Consider the following 6,214-nt stretch of genomic DNA (forward strand, 5'->3'; position numbering starts at 1 on the left):
GGGGGTTTGGTGGTACGCATAAAAATACATTTGAAATTTAAAAAATAATAAAAATTTCAATTTTTTTTTGAATTGGGAAGGTCGGCTACGGGGTATGGGTAGGGACGTAGGGTAAGAAAAAAAATTAAAGGATGAAGTAGAGTTTTGGAAAATGTTTTCCTTAATTTGAAAGGGAAGTCATTTTCCTTAAATTTGAGTAAAATGAGTTGATTTGAAAATCATTTTACCCAACCAAACATGAGAAAATTGGAAAATATTTTACGTTTTCCTTCATACCAAACACACCCTATATGAAACTCTATTTCCGGGACGATTAACGCTTTTAAGTCAATTAAAAGCCATAAAAAATAAAAAATATAAATAAATATCATAAGACATACCGATGAGTTGTTTGCTTTCCCTTTCTCTCTTTGTCCTTCACTTTCTTTTCCTCTGTCCATATAGGTAGTTTTCACTACTCAAGGTTTTCCTTCCCTTCCTTTAAAGTTTTCAAGATCTGATCATGTATAAAAAGAAGTAGAAAAAAGATTACACACTAATGGAAAACATAATAAACAAAGAAATTAAACAAGAGAAACATTTTCCAAACATGGGAAAATTAGAAAACATTTTTCAGAAAATATTTTCCTCCATACCAAACACACATGTAGTTTCAAATATCATATCTTTCCATGATATCAGAGTTAGGTTCGTATCTATTTGGACCCCATGTTATATCATATCTAGTTTCATAAGCTAACTTTTGTGGCATATCTTTACAGACTTGTAGTACTATACCATTTATTCTAGTTATTTTACTTCATTAAGTAATTTAGTAACTAAAATTATCTCTTTAGACATTTCCTAGGCCTGATATCTTTTTTTCTTTAAGAAATGCAACATTTTGTTTCAAACGACAAACATCGTTAGCAATTTATCACAATATAATCCTTGAACCATGTCAAGGAGGTTTCCACGTAAACTTGGTCTTCGGACTGGTGGTGGACTCATATAAGCCAACAGTATCACAGCCCTCCATGTAAATCTGGAACTTGAGACCGGCAATGTGAGCAAGCTCACACTGAATAGATTAAATGACATGCTTATAGTTAAAGCCAAAAAGACCTTATGTTTGTAAGACGTTTAAATAACATATCAATCCTCTCATCCTATAATTTATAAGACGTTCTATATGTTTGCCAGTTACCTATTCTCATCTCTTCCTCCAAACAATGGTTTAAGTTTTATTAAATCATCCATTCTTTTTGTGTACACACTCTGTATGTGGGTGGATGGATGGATAGATCAGTAGAGACCCGACTCAACAAATTCAGTACAAAAAGATAAATTGGTAGTAGTTAGTATTTTACTTTTAAATAACATATACAAAGTAAACCATGTTTCTGACATGTTTGCCTTTTTATTTAAGCTGAAACATGCTAAACATTTAGCTCATCTATTAGGCTATATATATTGGATTAAGTCCTCTACACTTGTGTTAGCTACCTGTTAAATTAGAGTAAAATCTGTCATGGTAAATATGTAGCATTTGAAATTCCACAAAACATTTGGTTTTTTGGCAGGTGTCATCTACTGTACTTCGCAAGGACATGGTCAATCTACTAGATTTCATAGAGAGGTTAAAGAATGGACGATTTCAAATAGCGCTTGACATTGATCAAGCAGAAACGCTGACATTGGAGCTGACATTTATATCAGCATTTTTCCAGCTTTGTTATGCTGCTTTGGATGACGAAATGATTTGTCTATCATATGAGGTTCATAATCTGGTTCAGTCACTTTTTCATCAGAAGGGAGATGGCATGCTGGCTGAACTAATGAATCATTCCGTTCCTTGCCTCCTAAATAATATTGAAAGTTATATCAGGTCACATGATTATTCTGAATCAAGTGCTACCATGACTGAGGATCATTTGGTTGAACATTTAGATGCCGTCCTCGTGTTTCTCCAATATCTACCCAAGGGTTGTGGTGAGTTGATTTTCCCAATAATGACTCAATATGAGCTTCTTCAGAATGTGTATGGAAATTTACGAGATTTCCATGAGTTAAAAGTAAATGGTTGTGTTGAGTATGACACAATTGAGCATGTCTTACATCAGTTTCAAATTATGGTTCAGAGTGTAGGAATCTTCTGTTTTTTCCTTTGGCATTGTCAACATGATGAAAGAGATGAACATGATGAAATACTTGTCAGTTCTCAAGTTGAATCCATGCTAGTAGATCTACTTGTGGATATTATTCCTGTTGAACTGGAGGTTATACACATATGTTCGACAAATTTGAAAGCTTCAAAGTCAGAAAAAGTCGGATGCTTCATTAAGCAGCTCCAGAAAGCCTCTCCACATATTCTTTGAGAGTATCTGATTCATCTACAAGAGCACATGGCTAATATAGCTGCTGATAGCACTTCAACGCGCAACATTCATGTCATGATGGAGTTCCTATTGATTATTCTTACTGATGTTCCCAAGGACGTTATTCATCATGACAAGCTGTTTGTTCTCTTGGAACGTGTTGAAGCACTTACCAGGGAGGTATCCATTTGTGTTAGCAAAGTAGATGAGAGCTTAAGGAATGAAGAGAATATGATTGATACAAGATATGCAAGGCTAGACTTTCTGGAAAATATTGAACTCTTAAAGAAAGATCTCAAACATGTTTTCTTAAAAGCCCCTGCAGACTCATCTCAACTCTACTTCCCCATGAGAGATGGACCACTCTTCATGAATCTTCTACTTAGAAACTTAAATGACTTGCTCAACTCCAATGCTTACTCGGTTGATTTGATAAAGGAAGAAATCGTGCTGGTGAAAGAAGGTCTAGAGTTCCTAAGATCATTCTTTGGAAATGTTGAGCAAGAATTTAATAAAGATCTTCGGACTCGTGTTATAGGTCTGGCATATGAGGTGGAACATGCCATTAATTCAATTCTTGTCAGAGATCATGGTCTCTTGCACCTTATCTTCTTACTTCCTGATACCATAGAAAACATCAAGCTTATCAAAGAAGAGGTACCGGCGAGGATTTCCAAAAGCAAGGGTCTTACTGTTGGAAATGCTCCCAGTAAGCCTGTTGAAATTAAGAAGTCATCAACCACTGGTCAGATAATTGTAGGGTTTGAGGAGGAGACAGAGTGGATAATTAGGAAGCTCACCAGTGGACCAGCAGAGGTTGATGTCATTTCCATAGTTGGCATGCCAGGGCCTGGAAAGACTACTTTGGCTTACAAAGTATTTAATGATAAGTCAGTTGTTGATCATTTCGACGTCCGTGCTTGGTGCACAGTCGACCAAGAACATAATGAGAAAAAGTTGTTGCAAAAGATTTTTAATCAAGTTATTGGTCTGAAACAAACACTCAATGAGGATGACATTGATGAGGACATTGCTGAGCTGATAAGCTGCAGAAAGAACTGTTTGGAAAGAGGTTTCTTATTGTCTTGGATGACTTGTGGGATATTGCAACATGGAATGAGCTAACAAGACCTTTTCCTCAAATTCAGAGAAGAAGTAGAATTATTTTAACAAGTCGGAATAGGGAAGTGGCTTTGCAAGGGAAACACCACAGTGATCCTCTTTATCTTCGATTGCTCACACCAGAAGAAAGTTGGGATTTATTAGTGAAAAGGGTATTCGGAGAAGAACGTTGCCCTGATGAACTATTGGTCGTTGGAGAAGAAATAGCCCGAAAGTGTGCAGGACTTCCTTTGCTACTTGATCTGATTGGTGGTGTCATTGCAAGGAAGGAAAAGAAAACGGCTTTGTGGCTTGAAGTACTAAATAATTTGAACTCCTTAATTTTGAAGGATGAAGAGGAACTGATGAAGGTTATACAATTAAGTTATGACCATTTATCAGATCACTTAAAGCCGTGTTTGCTTTACCTTGCAAGCTATCCAAAGGACAACGATATTAAAATCTCTGAATTGAAACATTTATGGAGTACTGAAGGACTTGTGGAACAGACTGAAATGAAGAGTATTGAAGAAGTACTGGAGGTTTATGTGGATGAGTTAATTTCAAGTAGCTTGGTAATAGTTTTCTATGGGATACATGATAGGAACCCGAGTTTCCGAATTCATGATCTTGTGCATGATTTTTGTTTGATAAAATCTAGAAATGAACATTTGTTTGACGTGATAAAATCAAATGCATCGTCTTCATCTTCAGATCTGATGCCGCATGCAATGACCATCCATTACAATCAGCATCTCCATTCGGATGAAAATTTTGTCCTGTTCAATCCAGAAAAGAAAAATCCTTATGTCAAACACCTCCTCTCATTGAAGGTATACAAGGCTGGTGATATAGAATCTTGGAGGCCCAATCACCTAAGACACTTGAGGCTTCTTAAAAGTTTAGAGATGCGCCAAATACTTTTGTCGGATCCTTTGCTGAATGAAATAGGCATGCTTGTTCATTTGAGGTATTTAAACATTTGGACGAAGGTAGAAGCTCTCCCTCCGTCTTTTCCAAACCTCTTGAATCTAGAAACTCTGATGGTGTATAACTCAGCATCAAACATGGTACTATCACCCAGTATCTGGAGTCTTGCAAAGCTTCGACATGTTCACATGTTGAGTTTTTCTATCTTTGATTCGCATGCTGACGAACCAACAGTGTTAGAAGAGGACTCAAAGTTAGAGAGTTTGAGAATATTATCTGGGCTCAAGATTTCTGACTCGCAAGACACAGGGGACATTTTCAAAAGGTTTCCCAATATCCGAAGTCTTAGATTCGCCATTAAAACATCACGGTATTGTTCAGCAGAGCAGATTTGTTTTCCAAGATTGGATGTCCTCAATGAACTTGAACAAGTTGATGCAAATTTTCATGGTGAGGGATGGAAAGATAAATACCAGTCTGATCTGTACTACTTCCCTTTGAGCTTGAAAATATTGAACATGACAAGGTTTGATCTATCATCCGATTCACTGTCAGGAATTGCGAGACTGCCCAACCTTGAAAACTTGAGTCTAAAAGAAGTAATCATCGAGGGAGGGAAAGAATGGAACATGGAAGATGTCACCTTCGAGAAACTGAAATTTCTCGCATTGTATGAGGTGTCTTTTTCTGAATGGCAGGTTAGAGAGGAATCCTTTCCCATGCTCGAGGAATTACAAATAGAATGGTGTTATGAGCTTATTGAGATTCCGGACAGTTTTGGGGATATTGCTTCATTAAAGTCTATCACAGTTGGGCCGGCCACAACTAACAGATTCAGCCCTAAAGATTAAGGAATATGTTGCAGAAATGACGGGCGATGACAAGCTTGTGGTTATGTAATATTGAGTTCATGCGCGAAGTGGGCAAATCTTTGTGAGTATATACAAATTTATTAACTTCTCTTGTACATTAAGTTCCTTTTCAGTATATATTTTTTCATTTACCTTAACCTGTATAATTTCAAAACTCTGCTGGTGAACAACACATCAAATAGTGTACTATCATCTAGTATTTGAAGTCTTGCAGAGCTCCGACATGTGAGAATCGATGATTATTCTTTCTTTGAACTAACTGTGTTATAAGAGGACACAAAGTTAGAGGAACTGAGGATACTATATGTAAATCAACAGAACTCCTTATTTCATATATAAAAACATTACATGTATATATACACTAGCAAGAAGCTATACTAAAGGTAAGAAAATATCCTACAGATCTCTCATATGATTCTTACAGATTTCTCCTATGATACTGATGACTATATTAGGTAATAGAATATTTACAACATTATGTCACACTCCCCCTCAAGCTGGAGCATATATATTGATCATGCCTAGCTTGTTACATAAATAGTTAACTCGAGCTCCAGTCAATGCCTTTGTGAACAAATCAGCTAGTTGCTCTCCTGTCTTTACATAGCTTGTGGAAATCAAGTTCTCTTGAATCTTTTCACGAATAAAATGGCAGTCCACCTCGATGTGCTTAGTTCTTTCATGATACACTGGATTTGAGGCGATGTGAAGGGCAGCTTGATTATCACACCAAAGTTTCGATGGTGTGGGATACTTCAACCCAACTTCACTTAAGAGGTGATGTATCCACATAATCTCACTTGTGGATTGTGCCATAGCTCTATACTCGGATTCTGCACTAGATCGAGATACAACATTTTGTTTCTTACTTCTCCATGATACCAAATTTCCACCCACAAAGACACAGTAGCCAGTAGTAGACCTTCTATCAATCTTGGATCCAGCCCAATCAGC

General features: G+C 36.7%; 1 pseudogene; it reads left to right on the forward strand.

Annotated features, from left to right (window-relative positions):
* LOC102585409 (late blight resistance protein R1-A-like) overlaps positions 1 to 6,214 on the forward strand; it is a 17,087-nt pseudogene that overhangs the window by 1,132 nt on the left and 9,741 nt on the right.

This window comes from Solanum tuberosum, unplaced genomic scaffold, assembly GCF_000226075.1.
Source record: "Solanum tuberosum cultivar DM 1-3 516 R44 unplaced genomic scaffold, SolTub_3.0 scf00236, whole genome shotgun sequence".
In the NCBI taxonomy this organism is placed as follows: Eukaryota; Viridiplantae; Streptophyta; class Magnoliopsida; order Solanales; family Solanaceae; genus Solanum; species Solanum tuberosum.